General features: G+C 43.3%; 2 long non-coding RNA genes across 2 annotated transcripts in view; one reads left to right on the top strand and one right to left on the bottom strand.

The window, feature by feature from the left end:
* LOC138749980 (uncharacterized) overlaps positions 1-25,308 on the top strand; it is a 250,978-nt gene that overhangs the window by 51,087 nt on the left and 174,583 nt on the right. The gene's annotated exons all lie outside the window — the stretch shown is intronic.
* Positions 818-9,216, bottom strand: LOC138749919 (uncharacterized). Its single transcript, XR_011348949.1, has 3 exons — positions 8,758-9,216; positions 5,755-5,991; positions 818-3,140 (listed from the first exon to the last, which is right to left on the bottom strand). It is a non-coding gene; the product is annotated as an uncharacterized lncRNA (long non-coding RNA).

The raw sequence follows: 25,308 nt of genomic DNA, 5'->3' as shown, positions 1-25,308 counted from the left end.
TGCGTTGTATGTGAGTCCACCCCTTTTCTTTTGTTCGCACTGCAGTGTCTGTAATCAGAAGTATACAATAAGGGCTGTCCCATATCGGTTTTAGTTTATGGTCTTGCCACGCTTTTACATATACCTAATCACCAGGTTTAACAGAATGAATAGGATAGTCCAGGGGTGGGTTTTGAGCTAATAAACCCTTCTGTCTTGAGTCATACAGAGAAGTAGAAAGTCCCTGTAAATATTTAGATATGTACTGGTCATTAGCCTCAAGGCTAGGGGTATCAGTATGGAAGACCAAACATCATTTCATATGGTGAGACAGCAAGGTCCTTATGAGGAGCTGTGCATGTCCTAATTAAAGCTAAGGGTAAGCATTTAATCCAGGAGAGCCCAGTTTCCTCATGAAGTCGAGTGAGTTGATTTTTCAGGGTCTGATTCATCTGCTCCACTCAGCCTGAACTCTGGGGGTGCCATGGGGTATGCAACTGCCAATCTATTCCCAGGATTTTACACACACCCTGGAGTACCTGAGAGGTAAAATGTGTACATCGATCTGAGTCAATGGTTTGAATAATGCCATAACGCGGAATAACAGACTCTAGTAATATCCTAACTGTGGAGGAGGAGGGGAAGGTAAAGAAGGGTAAAGCGTCGGTGAGAGGGGGAAGATAGGAGCCGGCACAGGGGGAACATAAGGTGGAGGAAGGGAATGTAACACATCCCATCCTTGTATTTCAGGGGCAGAAGGTTCCTCATCCTTCTTGTTCTTGCATTCCTTTTCGCTCAAAATCATTTGATCAAACGATCCACTGAGCCAACAGGCTGCATATTCTCTGCTCTCGTTATTACCTCCTTGATTTTGGTAGAGCCAAATGTTCAATGCCTGACACATCCAGTCCTAGTCGGATCCGAACTTTGGCCAATATACCGAACTCCCTTTTATGGGATTCTTAACCCATTCCTGATAGCAATACCTGACCATGGTCTGTTTATCTTTTCCATGGGTTTTCCCCGCACCCCAATCAGATAACATTAATCCTAATGGACTATGTTTAGGTATCTGATCTTCCAGTCCTTCTTTAGGATTGTTTCCCTTGCTACTTACTCCTCCCATACTAGCAGGTAAATAAAATTCCTCTTACCGGGATCCAGTAGCTATTCCTAGCCTTAACATTCTCCCGACATTTGTTCTCAATGCCTCTTCTCGGATATCACTCACTTCGTCCACTGACCAGTCACCCGTTGTCTGGGAGTCCAGCTGAATCAGTCGGGGTGCACCTACCCCCGTCGTCGGGCACTCTGTCAGTGGAGGGAGTGGGATCCCGGACGAACCCCCATTTGTGAGAAACAGAAGTACCTTCACAGATTTTGCTCGAGACAAAAATTGAGAACAAAGAACATTTATTGTACAACAGTGCAAGGTTGGGTGCTTTCCCTTACCATGGGAATACACACACATACTGGGCTCACCCAACTTTTATACAGTTCATTTCAGTGTAGAGGTACCCTCACCCCCCTAACATTCTTCTGCCTCCTGATTGGTTTGACATTTGGTAATTCTTGTCTGCCTATGTGCAGTTTCTGTAAACTTGAAAGACCATGGGGTATCCTGTCTGGGTCCCATCATGTCATTGTCCTTATTCATGAATCTGGCTTTGTCCTTATTTACACATCTCATCCCCCAGGACTTACTAATTCTACAGTACTTGCTAATTCTGTCCATCACTATAAGACCCTTATTCTATTATACTTGTGTAACCCTTCCTCACACTCTTATCGGAATTCATCCCTACTCAGCACTTACTTAACTTCCTCTAATCTAGTCTAGTATTCCTTATTTCATTCATACTAGCTTTTCTTCCTATATTCTATTATCTCTCACATCTCTTTGGACAAGTATCCTGAGGAGATTTTGGGATTAGGCGCATATATAGCTTGGTGGAAAGGTGATGGTCGGCATGCAAAGGCAGTAAGACAAATTGAGGTTGAATTATTCCAATACAAGAAGTGCCGCTCCAATCAGGTTCTAAAAAGGTATAAGCCATATTTCCACAAATCCAATATAAACCCTCTGGGGCATATCCATGTGGGATAGTCTGGTTCCAGATCTCCCAAAGCGAGGGGATGCCCCAGTAAGGATTTTCACCTGAACAATTCCATATGTCACTGGTGTCATTGATATTCTCATAAAGCACACAATCCGAATCTTTTTCCATAGAGAAATACCAGGTAGGGGTTGCAGGATGCCAAACAGCTGTAGTATTCTTGAGCAGCTTAAGCCGTTTACAACTAGAATCCCCCTTATAGTGACGGCGTTCAGCCTTCCGAACGCATTCGTGACCCAGTGGGTGATTTACAAGATGCCAAGTTTGGGGGGGTGGGGGGGGCGGGCGTTCAATTTCATTCGTTGTAGCATTAAAGTGTAGAAGTTCCCATATATCCAAAGGCTCACCTTGCCAGGGCCAGGTACCATCTTTAGTTGGCCCTCCGCCAATCCAACAATTCTTCCTTAAACCCCAGCAAGTCAGCTGTTCGTTGACTTAAATCTACCCATTTATTGTAACCTAACCGTTGAGTAGCAGCTTGTCTGTGGGCATTAGCATATATTCCTACTCCAGGTATAGCCCTGACTAATATTTTGCTTATAATTCTCCCACCATCTTCTTTGTACCATATTTTTGGTACTTGTCTTTTTAATACCCGTAGAGGCTGGGACGCAAACCCAATCCACTCCCCTAGGACAGTTCTGCTTCCCTGGTCCATGTTGGGATCCTAAATTAAACCATAATAAATAAGATACCCCACTATGAATACACTCTATACCCGTGCCCTGTCTGCATTCTAAAGGTAAACTTGTCAATTCTTCAAAGTAACTATCACCTCTGCTGCCCCTATTCCAGGAGGACTTGATACATTGTGTACAATTGGATGGTTTCCCAAAAATTGGGAACCAGCAGGAAAACAATACTGCAAATAATAAAAATAACATTACAACAATTTTTGTCGGCGGAGCGTAACTTTCAGACCAGAAGGATGCGAAACTGCATGCCAGGTGGAGGGGATATTATCAACGTCCTTAGTCTGTGGATTAGCACGCTTAATGTGTTATACGTGAGTCCATCCCTTTTCTTTTGTTCGTACTGCAGTGTCTGTAATCAGAAGTACACAATAAGGACCGTCCCATATAGGTTCTAGTTTATGGTCTTGCCACGCTTTTACATATACCCAAGAACCAGCTTTAATGGAATGAATGGGATAGTCCAGGGGTGGGTTTTGAGCTAATAAACCCTTCTGTTTTAAGTCATATAAAGAAGTGGAAAGTCCCTGTAAATATTTAGATATATATTGGTCATTCGCCTCAGGGGTAGGGGAATCGGTGTGGAATCCCATGTAAGGAAGACCGAACATCATCTCATATGGTGAGACCGCAAGGTCCTTACGGGGAGCTGTGCGGATCCTGATTAAAGCTAAGGGTAAGCATTTAATCCAGGAGAGGCCAGTTTCCTAATGAAGTCGAGTGAGTTGGTTTTTCAGGGTCTGATTCATCTGCTCGACTCGGCCTGAACTCTGGGGGTGCCATGAGGTATGTAACTGCCAATCTATTCCCAAGATTTTACACACCCCCTAGAGTACCTGAGAGGTAAAAATATACCTCAATCTGAATCAATAGTTTGCACAATACCGTAACGTGGAATAATAGCCTCAGGTAATATCCGAATAACGGTGTTAGCACGATCATTAGGGGTTGGGAAAGCCTCAACCCAACGAGTAAAATGATCCATCATTGCTAGGAGATATTTATAGACCCCTATCTTGGGTAATTCCATGAGGTCAACCTGTACTCGTTGAAACGGGCGTACGGCTATATCGCGACCCCCCCCCCCCCCAGGCATTACATAGCGCATTACTTTCTTATTCACTCACTGACAAATTGGACATCCCTGAGTACTCTGTTTGGCTAAGGTGTATATTCCAGAAAAATTAAAGGACCATACAAAGGCGTTAACAAGTGCCTGTGTTCCCCAGTGTGTATGCTGGTGGAGCTGATCAATAATCTGACGAGCCAAGGCTTTATTCAGGACTTGACGTCCCTCTGCCGTCCATCATAACCCATCTGCAGTTTGACGCATTCCCTAGTCTTTCATATAAATCTCCTCCTCCTGTGAGAAGATGGGAGTCTTTTGAATCTCATGAGGGATGGGGAGTAACAGCTGCATCTCTTATTTTTGTTAATGCAGCCTGTTTGGCAGCTTCATCTGCTCATCTGTTACCCTGGGCTTCAGGACAGTCAATAATTTGATGGCCTCGTACATGAACTACAGCTGTCTCCTAAGGTAACATAAGAGCATCTAAGGATTGAACAATTAAGTTCTCATGGATCAACTTTTGTCCTTTCCCAGTTATCATTCCACGCTCTTTCCAAATCTTTCTGAAGGTGTGTGTACTACACCAAAAGCATACTTGGAGTCAGTATAGATTGTGCCCACCTTTCCCTTTAGACCCCGGAGAGCTCTACAGAGGGCATACAATTCACAGGATTGGGCCAACCAATGACCGGGAAGACGACCGGCCTCAATCACAACTCCTTCATTCCCTACACTATACCTGCTGTAACGAATACCATCAATGCAGCGGGAAGATCCATCGCTTAAATCATCTCTACATTTTTGTCTGTAAATCTATCACTTCTAAGCATAAATGCTCTAAATCCTTGGAGACAGTATCAGAATCTGGAGAAACCAAGAAGGCGGCTGGATTCTGATCTTTATTTGTAATCATTGTCAAATCATCCCTATCCATAAGAATTGCTTCATACTTTAAAATTCTGGAATCGGTAAGCCACCTTCCAGCACGTTGTAAAAGAATGGTGCGGACTGTGTGAGGGGTGTGAACTGTCATCGGGGCACCAAATGTAATTTTGCATCCTTCCTCTACTAGAATGGCAGTGGCCGCAATTGCTTGCACACATTCTGGCCAACCACGACAAACAGGATTTAAAATCTTTGATAGAAAGGCAACTGGTTGTCTAAAGCCTCCTCGGTCTTGTGTTAATACTCCCATGGCCACACCGTCTTTCGCATTGGTATATAGGTAAAATGGCTTATTTAGGTCGGGTAAGGCCAAAACTGGGGCATTAGTAAGACGCTGTTTCACCATATCAAAATCTTTAATCTCCCCCTCCGCCCAGACAACAGTTTCACCCCCTAGAGTCGCAAGTTTATCATAAAGAAATTTGACCAGGCTGGAATAATTCTCAATCCTAATCCTACAGTATCCCACCAAACCAAGGATTTTCCTAAGTTCTTCAGCATTACCGCGTATTCTCTCTGGACTTATCTTCCTAGTTCCTTGACTAACCAAATGACCTAAGTATTTAACCTCGGATAACCTCAAAATTTCTTCTCGTCCAGTATCATCTGATTAAACAATTCACTAAGCCAACAGTCTGCATATTCCCTACTCCCGGTATTGTCTCCTTGATTTTGGTAGAGCCAGATGTTCAATGCCTGACACACCCAGTCCTCGTCGGATCCGAACTTTGGCCAATAAACTGAACTCCCTTTTATCGGATTCTTAACCCATTCCTGACAATACCTGACCATGGTCTGCTTATCCTTCCCACAGGTTTTTCCCGCACTCCAATTGGATAACATTAGTCCTAACGGACTATGTTTCAGTATTTTATCCTCCCGTCCTTCTTTAGGACTTGTTCTCTTGCTACTTCCTCCTCCCATATTGGCAGGAAAGTTCAATTCCTCTTACCGGAATCCAGTAGCTATTCCTAGCGTGCTTCCTTAATGTCCTCCCATCGTTTGTTCTCAATGCTTCTTCTTGGATATCACTCGCTTCGTCCACTGACCAGCTACCCGTCGTCTGGGAGTCCAGTTGAATCAGCCGGGGTGCACCTACCCCCGTCGTCAGGCGCTCTGTCAGTGGAGGGAGTGTGATCCTGGACGAGTCCCCAAGTTGTGAGAAGCAGAGGTGCCTTCACAGATTTCACTCAAGACAAAAATTGAGAACAAAGAACATTTATTTTACAACAGTGCAAAGTTGGGTGCTTCCCCTTACCCTGGGAATACACACACATACTGGCGCTTACCCAACTTTTTATACATTCTATTTCAGTACAGAGGTACCTCCCCCCTTAACATTCTTTTGCCTCCTGGATTGGTTTGGCATTGGGTAATTCTGCCTTTGTGTGCCTTTCTGTGTATACTTGTTTACCAGGAAATGTCATGTCTTTGTTCTTATTCATAAATCTCAACCCCCAGGACTTGCTAAATCTATCTACTTGCTATAAGACCCCTATTCTATTATACTTGCTTAACCCTTCCTCACACTCCATTCTTTCTCCACCCTTATTCAACCCATCATAATTCATTCCTATTTAGCAATTGACTAACTTCCCATATTCCATTATCTCTCACAAGTGTTTTCTCTTGCCCTTCACAATGTGGGAAGTGAAGGTGAATTGGTGTGGTCAAGGTTTATGACCTGTTACTGTTCTGTAAACCCACATTTAAAGTTTTTGTCTGTATGGATCAACAGTTAAGGGGTGAAATGTCCTGATGTCAATTCTTCTCTGTTCAAACATAGTAAGTCAACAAATTCTGTAAGGATGCAAATGCTGGAGAAGCTCAGCAGGTTAAGCGGTGAACTTTATATAGTGCCGATACTCTCCCTGGGGTTCAAGCCTGAAATGTTGCTTGTGAATTGTCGGACTCTGGCTTTACCCTACCCTCAATTTGGTCTATGTGTCGTCTGAGTCCAGCGTGCTCGTTGAATGAAGTGATAGGAGAAGGTATTCGGTTTCACAATCAGTTTATTACATATTATGAGAATAAAGCTTAATAGAGCTCTGGTTCAGTCATTAGTTTCATAGGTCACCTGCTCGGTGAGCTATTCCCCAAGACTGACTCCTACTGTCCAGTCTCTTCTGTTTATATAGATCAACATTGTTACATTGACCAAGAGTTGGCTTTCTTTGATAGACTTCTTGCATAAGATTTATCTCAAGCAATTTCCTGCTCTGCAATTTTCTATGGTGTAGACCTCCTATCTTAATCCCCAAGGCCAGAACGTCCTGTTGTTTTGATCAGAAGTCAATTCATACCCCAGATATTTCTAATTATTTCTTTGTTCTCGTCTGGCCATAGTCTTCTGTTCTAATCAACACCTCCCGTGTATCCTTATGACTTATCATTCCTACTAAATTAGTTTATCCATTTTATTTGTCTCTGACATTCTCAGTCATGGTACTCTTATCACTTATCCTTGCAATACACTTATCTTCCTGTCACTGGCCTGTTTCAGAATAAATCACTGTCCCTATGGTTCCTCCAACCTCATCCTGTCTAACTTCTCCTATCTGCTATCCTGTTACTCCCATGTGTGTTTTTGATGTTTTCTCTCCGGTCTTGTGCTTTACAATTAGCAGTGTAACCTTGGGCATGAAAGTATTTTCTCTCTTTGTATTCTGCATATACTATAATCAGCCAACTTTTCTACATACTGTGGCTGTTACTTAATTGCATTAATATTTCCCGAAAACAATATAATTGAAGTAAATAGTTTTTAGTTCATACGGAGTAAATCCTGTCACAGAACTTACTGAACTCCTTATTGACATCAATGCCAGGGGCAGCGCATCCACCCAATTTAATTTGGTCCGTGCCTGCACTTTCCCGATCTTACCTTTTATTGTTTGGTTCATTCTCTCCACTTTCCTTTGGGATTGTGGATGATACCATTCCAAAGGCATGTTTTAACCCAAACATCGCTTCTACCTCCTGTAAATCTTTACTCTTAAAATGTCTCCCATTATCTGACCTAATCTTCCAAGGAAATCCGTGTATAGGAATATACTGGTTGATTAGGAACTTAATTACCGTCTTTGCATCTTCTCTTTTGGCAGGGATTGCTTCCGGCCAACCTGTGTACAAATCTACTGCTACTAAGAGGTATCGATATCCCCTTGCCCTCTCTATCATGTCCGTGTAATCAATTACAATTTCCTGCCCTGGTAACTTAGGCAACGGAAACTGTCCTTCGTGAGGTTTCACAGTCGCCTTGACATTATATTTCATACATACCTTACACTCTCTGATATGATTCTCCACCATCGCCGGCAGGAAGTGATGCCACCAATGTATCAAATACCTTATCATCTGTTTCTTCCCACAGTGGGTTAACCCATGCGCCTCCTCCAGTAGGGGTTTCATGAGTCCAGATGGTAATACTGGCCTACCGTCCATTGATCTCCACAGTCCCTGATCTTCGGTTACCCCCCTTTCTTTCCATACCATCATTTCCTGGGGTGATGCCTTCGCCTGTTCCTGAATTATTACTCCTACCTCACAAGGTGGCAATAAGTCATGTGCCGTTCTCTCTGCCTGCATCATAATAAACTGAGGTCCGTACCCTGCTGCTCTTTTTGCGGCCGTATCCACTTCCTGATTTCCCCTTACATTTAATGACTGCTACTGCCCTTGGTTTCAGGAGGGCCTCAGCCAATTTCCTAACATCCTTCTCGTGTTTAATTGGGGTCCTTGCTGCTGTTAAAAACCCACTTCTAATCCATTGACTAAGCTCAACCTGTATTGTCCCTACCACACATGCCGAATCTGTGTGTATATATATGTATATATATATATATATATATATATGTATATATATATATATATGTATATATATATATATATGTATATATGTATATATATGTATATATATATGTATATGTATGTATATGTATATGTATATATTTACCTCCTTTCCTTCTGCCCATTCGAATGCTGCTATCATTCCCTGTAGTTCAGCCAGTTGTGCTGACTCCTTCCCTCTTACTGTCCCTGTAATAATTTCTTCAAATCCTTCTGTAGTTTTCCGTACTACCGCATAGGCGGCTTTTAATCCATCCGTGGGGTTTCTGTAACAACAACCATCTGTAAATAAGGTTTCATTTGGTTCTCTCATAGGTGTAGTCTGTAAATCAGGTCTTATTTTAATATCCCTTAGTACCCTCTTTTCACAACAGTGTGGCTCTCCCTCTCCCATATTGTCTGCCATGTTAATGCCTTCATGGGTAAACGTAATATTTGGAGCATTCAAAATCTTTTCCAGTCTTGTCTGCCTCAGCGACGTCATTGTAAACGCTGTCGAGCTCACAAATGCTACAATACGATGTGTTGTTAATACAGTCAGGGCATGTCCCATCACTGTGTGCCACCTTTTGTAAAATTTTTGCTAGCCCCGCTGCATGTCTCGTACATGGTGGGTGTCTGTCTTCAGTCGGATCCAGTGTGATACTCACATACATGAGCACACATCTTCCACCCCCTTTTGTGAATCTATCTGAATACTGTCTGGAGGATCCAAACCAGAGTCTTCAATCAGAATTGGGTGGGGAGTTCTGTGCATTACGGTCCTATCAATACAACATTTAAAAATCCTTAGTTTGAAAAGAGACAAACATGAGGTGGAGCCAATAGATTCGTCTATGTATTAAATCTTTAACTTTATACCTGCAGTACAATAACAGGCCCTTCCACACCTTGAACCTGTGCTGCCCAAATCCTCCATAGAACCTTAAAAAACTACAGCAGAGAAATGAATGGGCCCTTAGTCTGTGCTGAACTATTATTCTGCCCTGTGCCACTGACCTGCACCCAGTCCATAGCCCATCGAACCCCTCGCAAGAATGTACTTGTCCAAATTCTAAAATGTTAAAATTGACCCACATTCACCACGCTACCTGGCAGCTCGCTCCACTTTCTGAAGAAACGTCGTCTAATTTTTTTCCATCAAAACTTTCCCATTTCACCCTAAACTAAGTTTGTCTCTTAGTGGATAAAAAGCATACCTACATTTATTGTCTATCCCTCTCATAATTTTAAATACCTCCCTCATTCTTCTACCCTCCAGAGAATAGAGTCCTAACCTGTTTAACCTTTCCCTGGAACCGAGTTCCTGAAGTCTGGGCATCATCCTAGTAAATATACTTGCACTTTGTATTTCTTACTGATAATGTATATTTTTGAAGTAGTTGGGTGATCGAAACTCCAAATTTGGCCTCACCAATTTCTTGCAAGCTATGAAACAATACTTTGATTTATGAAGACGAAAATGCCAAAAGCTCTCTTTACAACCCTGACCACCTGTGACGCCACTTTCAGGGAGTTATGTAGCTGTATTCCCAGAGCCCTCTGTTCTACTGCACTCCTCAGTGCCCGACCATTTACCATGTACGTCCTTTCATGGTTTGTCCTTCCAAAATGCAGCTCCTCACACTTGTCCGGGTTAAATTCCATCTGCTCATTTATCCAGCTGGTCCTGATCCCTCTGCAAGATTTGAAAACCTTCCTCACTGTCCACAATGTCTCCAATCTTAGTGTCATCCCCTGAGGCACACCACTAGTCACAGGCCTCCAGTCTGAAGTAATTGTGCACTACCACTCTGGCTTCTTAGGTAGAGCCAATGTCAACCCCAGTTGACTACTGCATCATGAATACTGAGCGTGGAGAATGGGAGGAAACTGGTGCGCCAGAGGAAATCCACGCAGATGCAGGGAGAATGCACCAACTTCTTGTAGTCAGTGCTGGATTCAACCCTGGGCTGATGGTGCTGGAACTGTTTTGTGATAACTGCTGCCTTTACCCTGTGATGTTTACTGTTTTTTTTTGTCTATTGGTGCATGGAGGTCCAATATCTGCAGTAAAATATGTGGTGGAACGGAGTAGACTCGAGGTGTGATGCAGGCTTTGTTACTTAAACTGTTTGAGCGGCAGAGAGTAAAGCCTAGAACAGAAAACAGCCCTGTGCAGGGCCTTTGGCTCATGTCCTGCTGAACTGTACAAGCCTACTCCACAATCACACCCTTTCCTTCCTCCAACACCCTTTTTTTCTTCTTGCATCCATTTCCCTGCGTCAGTCTTTGAAATGTCTGTAATGTTCCAGACTTCCCCATCACTTCTGGTAAGGAATTCCAGGCACTCACTGCTGTGCTTATATATTTAAAAACATATCCCTAAACTTCTCTCCCTTCACTTTCTACAGGCGTCTTCTGGTTTTTGCTGCTTCTGTGCTGGTTAAAAGTTGCTGGCTCTGCAGCCCCAACTATGCCTCTTGTTGACGTTGATGTCACCTTATCCTCTCTGGAGGGAAAACACCAACTGCATTAACTTGCCTGATTTGGGAACGCAGACGCCCAATTCCTTGAAAGTGCTTTCAGAGGCAGACATTCTTAATGCCTTAGCAGTGACTTGATTAAAGTATTGAGCAGAGGACTTGGGACATGATGGCGAAGCTGTATACAACATTGATGCCAAATTGGGAGTATTGTGTGAATTTTTGATCACCTAACTGCAGAATTGATGTGGATGAAGGAGTGCTGAGATCTGACAGGATGTTGCTGGGACCGGAGGAGTTGAGTTGTACCAGAATGGTGAATCCACGCGAATGTACAGCCGCTCCTCACTCAACGTTGTTGCTACGTTTTTGGAAGGAGCTGCTTTAGATGGAATGATGTTCCCAAGGGCTCAATAATAATAGTTCCTACGGTTTAGTTCTGGTCACAAAAAACATCAACTTCCAGTCAATGACCCAACACAATGGAAGTCTGTATCATGCACGTTCATTTAAACCAAGTTTAATAAAAATTATTTAATCAGCTGGGGGATGGGGTGGTGGTGGCTATTCGGGGAGAGGGGTGGTCCTGCATGAAGGAGGAAATGGGAAACACCACCACCTGGTGTCAGTGTGAGTAAACTGCAACACCCCACGGTACAGACAAGACTTCCACTGCAGATGTCGGTTCAGTTTGCTCACTCCGACACCAGGTGGCACTCTTGTGCCTAACGTGGGGTTTCGTGCCATTTGCTCTCCCCATTGTCTGTCCCTGTAACACTGGGGTACGGAGCTGGTGGGGATGGGTCTGTCCCTGTGTAACATCAGGGTATGTTGTTGGTGGTGACTGGTCTGTCACTGTGTAACACCGGGGGGATGGATCCTTTTCCCCAGGCTTCAATAGCAGCCTGTCCCCTTGGGGAGCTGCTGCTGCAGCCACCAGGTTCTGTCCATTTCAGACCCTGCTCCACTCTGATGCTTTGGGACAGGCCACCATTCGTTTCTCTGGCACCACTGCTTGGAGCTCCGAGCATATTTATCACACCTCCAGTCCTGCTGATTGGAGCCCCAAATACATCGATTGCTCTTCCAGGACTGGTGCATCGAGCAGCACTTATGTTGATGAATCGTTCGGCTTAAAGGGGGAGGAAGGTTTAACCTATAATGTGCATGATCTATCTAAGCTTAATAGATTATAAGGTTTATTTAAGACTATTATAAGAGATGGTATGGTATTTCAAGTGAGTTAGTGGGGAATATGACGCTGACCACTGCGGAGTCATGGGCACCAATCAAGGGAGCAGAGATGCCTTAACATCATGCGCCTCTGGGGTTTCTCCTTAATTTTTTTCTTCTTGTTTTTTTCTCTTTTTAAGTGCTATAGTATATTACATAGAGAGGGTTGTGGGGAGAGAAAGGGGGATGCTGGATGAACAAATGCTTTAATTTTGGTGTGAAATGGTAGGGAAATTGTCTTTTATTAGTATTAATGTTAACAGAATTCAGAATCCAATAGAGAAAAAGCCTATTGAGGTACATATTTAAAAAAAAACTAATGTAGATATAGCTTTTTTTTTACAAGAAACTCTAATGGAAATAGAACATGTGAAATTAAAGAGGGAATGGGTAGGAAGGGTATTGTTGTCTTCATTTAATTCTAAAGCTAGAGGAGTAGTGATATTAATAAATAAAAATTTAGCATTTAAAATATTGGATATAATTATTGATTAAAGTGGAGTGATATGTGATGCTAAATTGTAAAATTTATTATGAATATTGGAGTTTGAATATATATGCACCGAATATAGTTGATGGAAAATTTATATGGGATGTTTTGTGCAGTTAGCTAATGCAAAGGGGGAAATAATTATGGGAGGAGACTTTAATTTTACCTTTTGATTCGACATTGCACAAATTAGGAGGAATCAGGGTTAAAAATAAGATAGTTAAAGTTGTGAAGCATCTTGTGAATGAAATGAAACTTGTAGAGAGTTGGAGGAGAATGTATCCTGATGTTGGAGATTATTCATTTTATATGTTTTTTAATCTTCTCATCTGCAAGAGTTCAAAATATTCAATATCAAGCAAGGATGTTGTCTGATCATTCACCATTAGTTATGCCAAATTGAATTGGAAGAAGAACAAAATATAGGTTATAGATGGAGGTTTAATGCTGCATTGTTAAAAAGGCAAGATTTTTGTGAATTTATAAGACCACAGATAAATTTTTAAGATCTTAATGAACATTCTGTAATCAGGAGGTTTGTGGTTTGGGATTCTTTGAAGGCTTATTTAAGAGGACCAATAATATTTTATACGGTTAAGGTTAAAAAAAGAATAATTGCCTGAAGTTTTTCATTTGGAAAATGAAATGATACAGATGGAAAAAAAATTGAAAAAATTCAAGTAAATGATGAGAAATGAAGAATTTTGGATTACAAAACATTGAAACTTAATACAATACAAACATAGAGAATGGAGAAAGATTCAAGGCAAACACGACAAAAATATTGTGTTGGGAGATGGAGCACATAAAGTTTTAGCACGGCAATTGAAGACTGAATAATTATCGAGAACAATTACAGCTATAAAAGAAGATTCGGGTCATCTTACAAAACACAAGCCATTAATAATGTTTATATGAATTTTTGAGAATTTTTACTAATCGGATGAAAGATAGATATAAAATAGATGAACATCTGTCACAAATTACTTTGCCACAATCAAATATTGAAGAGAAGGCTTAATTAACAAATCTTTTTACAGTTACAGATATATATGATATATTGATGTCTTTACCAAATAATGAGGATGGTTTCTCTCTGAAGTTTTGTAAAGAATTTAGAGTTATTAATAATGAGGATGGTTTCTGAAGTTTTGTAAAGAATTTAGAGTTATTAATTCTGATATTTATGGGATTGTTAGACCAAATGGAAGATTTTTGTGATGTACCTGAGTAGTTTAAAACTGTGTTAATTATAGTTATTCCAAACAAATGGAAGGATCCTTTACTTCATCTTCATATAGGCCAATTTCATCAGTCAGATCCCAAAGTTGATCTTATGGCTTGTTCCAACTCGGCAGTGACTTGTTATTAAAATCTCGTTGCCATCGGTTAAAATTTTCTTTTGGATGGACAATTCCTTCAGTAGCTTTTTTAACATCCTTAACTGTCCGTGGTCTGAATACATATACAGGATTGCCTCCTCCTGGATTAGGCATTGCAATCGTAGGATACATTTCTCCCTTATCTGGACTATAGTTAACCATCTTTCCAGTTCGAGGATGCGGTCTTGCGTTGTCCTGTGGTAGAAGATGTAAAAGGGTATGATACTTGTAGAATGTTTCCTGATATTTCATCAGGCAGAGGGTTTGGACGAGGCGACCAATTCGTATCAGTTTTCGTCCAACTTCACAATCACTCTCTTTCAGTGATGGATACAGTTGTTCTGTGCCAGAGATCACACTCCGTGTATTATCACTGTACAGTGGAGGGACACTCAGCATTGGTTCTCGTAATTGTTGAGGTCTGTTCGTTCCCGCTGGAAGCCTTCATTATCTTCTTTATATAGAAAAGCATTAATTACGTCGTTCACTGTTTTATTTTCATTATTCTTATGTTCATCCGTGGTTTTCTTTTTTTAATTCTCCTTCTTTTCTGTTTAATGCTTCTAAAAGCTATAATCTTGCTTCATGATGTCCTAATTTATTTTTATCTTCTCATGCGTCCGGCAGTGATAGCCAGCGCCTCTGACACTTGCTTCCTTCTCGTCTACCTCACACCAACTTCCCCAAAACCTTGCCAATCTCTGTCAAGGGGGTAATTCTGACATTGCACCATCCAGAATTTAACTTTTTTTTTCAGTAACCTCGCCATTCTGTGGACCTCAGTGATTTGGCCTTCTTCCTCACACCAAGTCCACAATTTTAACATTTTCCCTCAAAAACCTCGCCATTCCGTTATCCTGAGCCATTTTCCTGCCTTCTTTGCCAGCTTACCTCAAGGCATCTCAGTTTTTGCAAGGAGTGGCCATCACGCCTCCAAAACCTCTAAGTGCATCTAAAAAGCGTGTTCCTGAAAATCTCCGGACATTCCGCCAATCCCCCTGTGCAGAAAATGCAATTTTCGCTTCAGTGGGACGGCCTGCGGTAGGTCAACTGAAGACTCCGCAACTCGGACCCTCATCGGAGCTTCCATCGGCAACTCGTGAACCACGACTGGAGTGCCCGTACCAAAAATGCAATTGGGTCAATGGACAGAGGTTAGTGATCCCTGCCTCACCCGAATGTTCTTACCTCCATGGTCTTCTGTGGGCAACTCGTTAACCACATCTGCGCCTGACATTTGAACCGTTAACCCAAGTATTTTCTTGCAACTCATGAGCCAAGTGCTGTCCCTCTGGCTGGAAGTTTCTTCTTTCGTCTGCTTTTTTCCCCACCCCACAGCCCAGCCTCTGAACAGAGTGCAACTCATGAACCAGGAAGGCAAGCATGATGTGAGGCGGCTGAAGTGGTATGTGCCCTGTGCCCTAAGGCGGCATGGCGCTGCAACTGCGGCCCGCTGACTTGTACAACTCCTGAACCAATGAGCTTCTGAAAAAGGGATGGAATCCCAAAGGTCAAGCAGCTTGGCCAGGATGCCCGACCGAACGAAAACTGACTGAGCTCATTTTCCAGCTAAATGAGGCGTGTCCGAAGGTGCACTCGCCTGCAGTCAAGATTCACCAACCGAAGAGAGCAGCCAACCCTGTAGGGGAGAGACTCGGAGTGCTAACGTATCTATAGAAGCTTTTACAGTCATTTTTATGTTCCCTGTCAGCTTCCTCTCATAATCCCTTTTACCTTTCCTAATTAATCCTTTTGTTCTCCTCTGCAGAACTCTGAATTTCTCCCAATCATCAGAGATTATTCTTTTTTGCTAATTTGTAAGGTCCTTCTTTGGATTTGACACTCTCTCGTATCTCCCTTGTTAGCCACGGATGCTCTACCCTCATCGATTTACAAACTGAGATGTATGTTTTCTGCACTTGCTCCAAGCTATCCTTAAATAACTGCCATTGCATTTCTACCATTAGTCCTTTAAGTACCATTTGTCAATCTATTTTAGCTAATTTACATCTCATATCATCAAAGTTACCCCTTTTCAAGTTCAAAACCTTTGTATCCGTATCAACTTTGTCCACATTCCATCCTAATGACGAATTCCACCATATTGTGGTCACTCTTGCCCAAGGGGTTCCTCACAACAAGATTGCTAATTAACCCTTCTCCGTTACTCAATACCCAGTCGAGAATGGATCGTTCTCTCGTCAGTTCCTCAACATGCTGATTTAGAAAACAGATGAGGAGCGTGGAGCTAAAAACCCATGGTACCCAATTATGATTGGCTCATGCCTCACCTGATTGACCTCCCAGCCGATGTTCAGCAAGAATTGAAGGATGGCAAGTTCAGTTGAGGGCTCCGCATATTTGTGGATCTTCTCCTCCCTGGATACCGACATTCATTCTTGTATGGGGACAGCCATGTTCATTACTACTGCAGCTTGACCAACACTGACAATAAGATCAGGCTCCACGATGATGAGACATTTGGCTAATAACATTTAATTAGTGACACACATGATAGATGAATGAGATTCCCACTGTTCCTACCTACTATCTAGTGAAACCACAGCCAACTCATAGTTACTCCCGCTTTGTTGAATTTCATCACTTTGACATTCAAAGCACTGAGCAGAAATCACATCACGTCAAAGCCACACGTCAGCCTTCGCGATGCTTTGTTTTAATTAAACAGTCAGATTCCCCTGGTTTGCACCATTTCGAAGTCAGCTACAAGGCATCGGCCGAGGCCACCCGCCCGCGCGGGGGCCAACAGGCACCACAGCTGGGACAATCCACAGGAAGGGCCCGGCGCATTTCCAGAGTCACCACTGTGCCGCCCCTCTGGAGAGGGAGGCTGGCTCCTCGTCCAACCGCGGCACACGCCCAGCCCTGATTCGCACCCCAGCCCAACTGACCCAGCCCTTGGAGCCAATCATTATCCCGAAGTTATGGATCTGACTTGCCAACTTCCCTTACCTACATTGTAAGGTTAGTTAGTTAGGAAGGTTAGTTAGGAAGGTTAGTTAGGAAGGTTAGTTAGGAAGGTTAGTTAGGAAGGTTAGTTAGGAAGGTTAGTTAGGAAGGTTAGTTAGGAAGGTGCAGTCTTTAGGTATAAATTTTAAGATAGTCAAATGGATTGAACATTGGCTGAAAGGGAGAGGCCAAAGGGTGGTGGTGGATAATTGTCTGTCAGGTTGGAGGTCGGTGACCAGTGGTGAGCCTCAAGGATGTGTATTGGGCCCATTGTTGTTCGTTATATACATTAATGATCTAGATGATGGGGTGGTGAATTGGATTAGTAAATATGCAGACGATACTAAGATAGGTGGAATAGTGGATAATGAAGAAGGTTTTCAAGGATTGCAGAGGGATTTGGGCTGCTTAGAAAAGTGGGCTGAAAAATGGCAGATGGAATTTAATGCTGATAAGTGTGAGGTGCTTAATTTTGGTAAGAAGAATCAGAATAGGACATACGTGGTAAATGGGAGAGCATTGAGGAATACAGAAGAGCAGAAAGATTTAGGAGTAACGGTACATCGTTCCCTGAAGGTAGAAACTCACGTGAATAGGGTGGTGAAGAAGGTTTTTAGTATGCTGGCCTTTATCAATCATTGCATGGAATATAGGAGTTGGGAGGTAATGTTGAGATTGTATAAGACATTGGTGCGACCTAATTTGGAGTTCTGTGTGCAGTTCTGGTCGCCTAATTATAGGAAGGATATAAACAGAGTGGAGGGAGTGCAGAGAAGGTTTACCAGAATGTTGCCTGGGTTTAAGCATCTGGAGTATGGGGAGAGATTGGACAGATTGGGTCTTTATTCTTTGGAGCGTAGAAGGTTGAGAGGGGATTTGATAGAAGTATTTAAGATTATGAAAGGGATAGACAGAATGGATGTGGATAGAGTATTTCCGTTAAGAGGAGGAAAGATTAAAACAAGAGGACATGAGTTAAGAATTAAGGGGCAGAGGTTTAGAGGTAACATGAGGGGGAATTTCTTTACTCAGAGAGTGGTAGCCGTGTGGAATGATCTTCCGGGAGAAATAGTGGCGGCGGAGTCAATTGTATTATTTAAGAAAAGGTTGGACAGGTATATGGATGAGAAGAAGATGGAGGGTTATGGGCATTGTGCAGGGAGGTGGGACTAGAAAGGGGTGTTTGGTTCGGTGCAGACTAGAAGGGCCTAATGGCCTGTTTCAGTGCTGTAATTGTTATGTTATGTTATGCCAGAGGCTGTTCACCTTGGAGACCAGCTGTGGATATAGGTATGGCCTGGGCGAGACTTGCGTCATCTCCCCTGGATTTTCATGGGCCAGCGGGAGCCAAATGAAAGCCACGGGAGGCACGATGCTTTCCAAGGCATTGGCCCCTCTCTCGGGCCGAACCCATTCCAGGGTACCCTGCCCTTCATAAAGAAAAGATCTCTTTCCGGTTCTCCTGTTTGTTTCTCCAGGTTTGTTTGCATTGCAGCATTAGACGCGCAAGGCATCCGTCTCCGCCACTGCGGATTTGTGGACTGAACCCGATTCCCTTTCTCCCCAATCCCTCTCTCCCCCCCCCCCCACCCCATCCTACCCGTGCATTTCATGAACCAGACATGGGGTGGGGGAGGGGGGGAGAGAGAGTGTGCATGGAGCCAAAGTAGGAAATGCAACAGCCCTCTCTCTCACCACTGTGGCTGCGGGAGACGGCTGATGACAGGGTACAGGCTCCAACTCATAGATCTTTCAAGCTCAAAGACAGGCATCCGTGCAGCGATAGGCAGCGCCTCTGCCACTTGCTGCCTTCTCGACTACTTCACACCAACTTCCCCAACACCTTGCCAATCTCCGTCAAGGGGGTACTTCAGACATTGCACCATCCAGAATTTAACATTTTCGTCAATACTTTGCCATTCTGTGGTCCTGAGCCATTTGCCTGCCTTCATTGCCAACCTCCACCAAGGCATCTCAGTCTTTGCAAGGAGTGCCCATCACACCTCCAAAACCTCGAAGTGTCTCTGAAAAGCGTGTTCCCGAAAATCTCCGGGCACTCCGCCAAACCCCTGTGCAGAAAATGCACTTTTTGCCTCAAGGTTGACCAAAGCCTGGCTAAACACCGCAAATCAGACACTCATCGGGGCTTCCGTCAGCAACTCATGAACCACGACCGGGAGTGCCCATTAGCAGAAATGTAAATCGGACGTCGGCGGTGGACTGCGCGGAGGTCCTGCCGGCCAGAGGCTTGCGATCCTGGCCTCACCTGGCCATTTTTACCTGCATGGACTTGCATGGGCAACTCGTTAACCACATCTGCGCCCGACGTTTGAACTGTTCTCCCAAGTATTTTCTCGCAACTTATGAACCAAGTGATGTCCCTCTGGCTGGAGATCATCAGCTTTCTTTCTCTCCTGACCCCACTAAGCCCAGTCTCCGACCTGAGCAATTCATGAACCCGTAAGGCAGGCGTGATGGGAGGCGGCCGAAGTGGGAAGTGCCCACGCGCCCAGTGCCGCACCTAAGGTGACGTGGCGCTGCAACTGCGGTCCGCCAACTCATGAACCAACGGGCTTCGGAAAAGGGGACAGGATCCCAAAGGTCAAAGTAGCTTGGCCGGGCTGCCTGACCGAACGAGAATGGACCGAGGAACTGCATCGCTCATTTTCCAGCCGGATGAGGCGCATCTGAAGGTGCAGCCGCCCACAGTAAACCTCACTGGCCCCGCCGAAGAAGAAAGGCGGGGTACACCTCACGGACGAACCTGCTTTTCTCCGTGCTGAGAAAAGCGGAACGAGTGCAGTGCAACGCCCTTCCTGTCCCCACGGGGTTATGTTTGGAGGCGCCCGCGTGCCCTTTGGTGCACTGAGTGAGGAGCTCGGCCAACCCTGTAGGAGAGAGCTCGGAGTGCCGACAAAAGAGTGGCTCAAGGGATGAATTTCAGATGATTACAGCAAAGTCGCTGCTCTGCTACTTTCTAAACCCCGATCCAAAATTATGTCATCTGCGAATATTTTAATACCACGTTCCCAGGAATCCTGACCCTCACCTGAACCCTAATCCTTGCTTGACCACTAACCATGACCCACACACTGCTGCCTGCCCAAATGCTGTCCCAACTCCAAACCGGTACTGATTATTGGAGACTCTAATATTTCCCAAATTAAACAGTGCCCTAACAACTACACGCAATTGGACAGCTATCCAGGAGCTAAATTCATCCATTAAGCAGCTCCATGGACTGCTTAACCAAGCTAGCATTAAATTCCCAAATGCCAGGGTCTGGGTGCCCATAATTAACTTTAGCCAGGCACTCCCAGAGAGAGAATGGGCTACAATGGAAGGGCTAAATGAGTTCATTGAAACCAGACAGCATCTCCCAGCAGTCCCAGTTCACCAGTTCAAGGTAGGCCCGGACAATATCCACCTGGACGGAGCAAATGACCCAGGTGATGCTCATAGAGTGGATGACGTCTTTAAACTAAATGAGACCACAAGCCCAGAGCGGTACACACCTAAACTAGGAAGAACCACTGTGAACCTTTCACAGACATTCTTCCCCAGTAAAACTCAGGAGAGGGTATTGAACAAGGGTCTCACCTTCATCCCCACAGCCAAAATTCAAAAGTAACAGATCCAAGCAGACATGAGGCAATTCTGTAGGAAAATTAAATTAATACACCAGTTTAGTGACTCAGAGTCCACCAGGACACCCTTCTGCCCACCCTCGAGGTGGGAACCCAAAGCAGAAAAAATCCTGGGGGCCATCCTGGAGTTTATATTAGAAACAGAGGCCATACGGCAGATAGACATGCTGAAGGAGGGATCTAACCTGACTAGGAAAGAGAGACAGGCCCTGACAGAGTTGAGGAAGAACAAGGAAATAGTCATAAAACCAGCAGACAAGGGCAGTAGCATTGTCATCATGGACAGACAGCAATACTTGCTGGAAGCACACAGACAACTCAACAACACAGAACACTACACCAAACTGACAGAGCCCATCTTCAGACAGACACAAGAGGAGATTGGTGAAATCCTACAAGGCCTACACAAGGCCAAACGCATCACCAAAAAACAACTAGAGTACCTTAAAGGAACACAACCATGAGAAAGAAAGTTCTACATCCTACCCAAAATACACAAGAACCCAAATACATGGACAATACGGGGTCTGGTTCTGCCGGGCAGACCCATTGTATCAGACTGTGGCAGTGAATCCTATCAGATAGCAGAATACATCGACTCCTTCCTGAATCCCCTAGCACAGAAACATCTCAGTTACATTAAGGACACATACCACTTCACACAAATAGTGAACTCACTAACAGTCCCGGAGGGAGCTATCCTCTTTACTATGGACATTGAGAGCCTATACACAAACATAGAAACAGACAGAGGCATACAGGCGGTCAGGGACATCTTAGAGAAATACCTGGACCCAGACAGACTGGACGATGCCCTGGTCCAGCTACTCCTGCTGGGACTGACCAAGAACGACTTTGAATTCAATGACAAATTCTACCTCTAAATAAAGAGGACAGCCATGGGGAAAGTTTTGCCCCTGCCTATGCCAACATATACATGGCAGAGTGGGAGGAAACAGCATTTGAGAGGTGCCCCAAACTACAACTACCCATGCAATACTACAGATACTTGGATGACATTTGGGGAGTGTGGACACACATGGAGAGGGAACTGACAGAGTTTAGAGATATTTCAAACTGCCATCATCCCTCTATCAGAGTAAAGGCAATCACAGACACACAGAAAATTGACTTTCAAGACACCACAGTCTTCAAACAACCACTGGAGCAGGAGGGACAGAAACTGGCCACCAAAGTCTACTTCAAGACTACAGACACACACACACACTTCTACACACTACAGGCCACCACCCAAAACACACCTTCAGAGGGATTGTCAAGTCCCAGCTAACCCGCTTCCACCGTATCTGCAGAAAAAAGGAGGACTTTAACCAGGCCACAACCATCCTCTTCACTACCCTGAGACAGAGAAGGTATACTAGACGCAGACCCAGACACATCAAATCACACTTCTTGAAGGGACTCAGGGACCCTAGGCCGAGGGATGAGATGACCCTCAAACTCCCCCTCATAACAGGCTACAGCCAGATAGCCCTCAAGGTACACACAGCAGTAAAAATTAAATTTGAGCCACTCAAACAAAATTTAAACTCCCTCAGCCAATACAAAATTGTATCAGCCTTCAAGAGGGCCAGAAATTTGAAAGACCTCCTGGTAAGCACAAAACTACACACTGCCCCAAACTGCGGTCAGAGCCAATGTGGGGCCTGCAAATATTTGAAGACACATAGAAACATACAAAATAAAAAGACCAACAAGTGGGCCCAGATAGAACAAAGGATCACTTGTGAGCAAAAGAACCTAGTCTATGCAATCAGATGCAGGAGATGCCGCATCCTTTTCATAGGAGAAACAGGGAATAATCTACGAACCCACCTTAATGGGCACCTGAGCAACATTAGAGCCAAGGACCAACATAGGCCAGTAAGCAACATTGAGTGGAGTCACTAGAAATCCTAGGCTTACAAACAGACCTGAACTGGACAACTCCACAAAGCAAGATAGCAGAACGAAGGTGGATGGAACTACTAGGAACCACAAAACCAAATGGGTTAAATGAAACTTGGGTAGACAAGTGAGGTGATCAAATTAATCGAGATTAGCCACATGTACACTAGAGCCCACTGTAAAGGGTTAAAATACTGAATCCCAACTAACTGGGTACTAAACTAGGGACCCTCGAACACTACACCATCCACCCTACTATAGTCCTAGACACCAAGTATCACACACAACATCAGCACCACCCTGGCGAAGCCCTCTTCCAATAGCCGGGGTACCAAACACCATACACCAGCAAACATCCGGGAAGAGGCAGATCCACAGGTCCACAGGAGAGAACCGAGGAAATCAGGCCCAAGACAAACAACCAATACTCACCACAATATAAACAAATCCCCCCTCTTCTCTCTCCTCTCTCTTTTCTCTACATCTTTTCCACTTCCCTCTTCTTCCTCCCCCTACCCTCCCATCACCATCCCAATCCCTGACCCAAACCCTCCCCACCCCAATACTGTCTAATGGTACACTGCCCAAGTACTAACCCACTGGATGACAATGACGAGACAAAGGTGCGCCCTGGGGTGTGAGGCAATGGAACAAGCAGGGCCGACGATCACCCAGAAAGGGGTACTGGAGAAAACAATGGAGAAAGTAAGAGAGGACAACCAGCCACTGGAGTACAAAGGGCAAAAAATTTTTATTTATCCAGATATAAGTTTTGAACTCCTGAAGAAGAGAAAGGAGTTCAATACAGCAAAGGCGATTTTATGGAAGGAAGGGTATAAATTTATACTAAAGCATCCAGCGGTATTGAAAATATTTATTCCAGAACAGCAAAACAGACTATTCTCGGATCCAGAGGAAGCACGAAAATTTGCAGAACAATTACAAAATAGACTGAAGATGAAGACGTGTAACGAGAGTACAAAAGACTGCGAACTAAAAAGACGTGTGTATAGGACTATATACATATATAATACATATATTACATAAGTGTATGTGCATCTAAAAGAAAATATATAGTGTATAGAGAAGAATTAATGAGGGAAAAAAAAGGGGAAGAGAGGAGTAAAGAGGGAATTTAGAGAGTGACCTTTGTTGTATATAAAAATTGAAATCTTTTCTGGGGGGGCTGGGTAGGGGGAAATTACGGTCACTGCAAAATCAGTTGAGGCTTGCGAGTGAATTCGCAAATCCAAATGGAGAGGGGACATGTGGTTGCCCGACAAGGAATAATGGGCAACTCAGGAAGGAGAGGGGACAATGGGGTTAAAGAAATATTAGGTAGGAGAATAAGGGGAATGTTTGAGGTGTTAAAAATGTTGTCTTATAAACTGTTCAAAGAAAGAAATCAGAAATGGATGAGAAGGAAAGGTGATGATGAGGAAACAGAAGGGAAAGATAAACAAAGTATAAAATGGCTACATTAAACTATATGACTTTAAATATTAATGGAATACATAACCAAATCAAAAGGAAGAAACTGCTAAATTTACTGAAAAAAGAAAAAAATGATATTGCATTTGTGCAAGAAACACACTTAACTGAAGTGGAGCACAAGAAATTAAAGAGAGATTGGATAGGACATGTAACGGCAGCGTCATATAACTCAAAAGCTAGAGGAGTGGCTATATTAATCAGTAAAAATGTACCAATTAAAATAGAAGAGGAAATAATAGATCCAGCAGGAAGATATGTAATGATAAAATGTCAGATATATTCGGAGTTTTGGAATTTACTTAATATATATTCGCCTAATGAAGAAGATCAAAAATTTATGCAGGATATTTTTCTGAAGATAGCAAATACGCAAGGGAATATATTAATAGGAGGGGATTTCAATCTCAATTTGGATTCAAACATAGATAAAACCGGTAAAAAAATTAACAGAAAGAATAAAGTAACCAAATTTATAATTAAATCGATGCAAGAAATGCAACTTTTGGATATATGGAGGAAACAACGCCCAAAGGAAAAGGAATATTCATATTATTCGGATAGACATAAAACATATTCAAGAATAGATTTATTTCTGTTATCAGCTTGTATACAAGATAGAGTTAGGAAAACAGAATATAAAGCTAGAATATTATCGGACCATTCACCCTTGATATTGACAATAGAGTTAGAGGATATCCCTCCAAAAATGTATAGATGGAGATTAAACCCCATGCTACTTAAAAGACAGGATTTTAGAGAATTCATAGAAAGACAAATTAAAATGTATTTTGAAATAAATACGGAATCAGTGAAGGATAAGTTTATATTATGGGATGCAATGAAAGCGTTCATCAGAGAGCAAATAATAAGTTACGTAACTAAGATGAAGAAGGATTACAATCAGGAAACAGAACAGTTGGAAAAGGAAATAGCAGATATAGAGAAAGAATTAGCAAGGAAGGAAGACACTACTAAAAGAAGGGAATTGGTAGATAAAAAAATAAAATATGAAACATTTCAAACATATAAGGTGGAGAAAAATATAATGAAGACAGCAGAAATATTACA

The sequence above is a fragment of the Narcine bancroftii genome, chromosome 14, assembly GCF_036971445.1.
Source record: "Narcine bancroftii isolate sNarBan1 chromosome 14, sNarBan1.hap1, whole genome shotgun sequence".
In the NCBI taxonomy this organism is placed as follows: domain Eukaryota; kingdom Metazoa; phylum Chordata; class Chondrichthyes; order Torpediniformes; family Narcinidae; genus Narcine; species Narcine bancroftii.
Note: the sequence above shows the minus strand (reverse complement) of the source record. Positions and strands in the feature narration are given on the sequence as shown.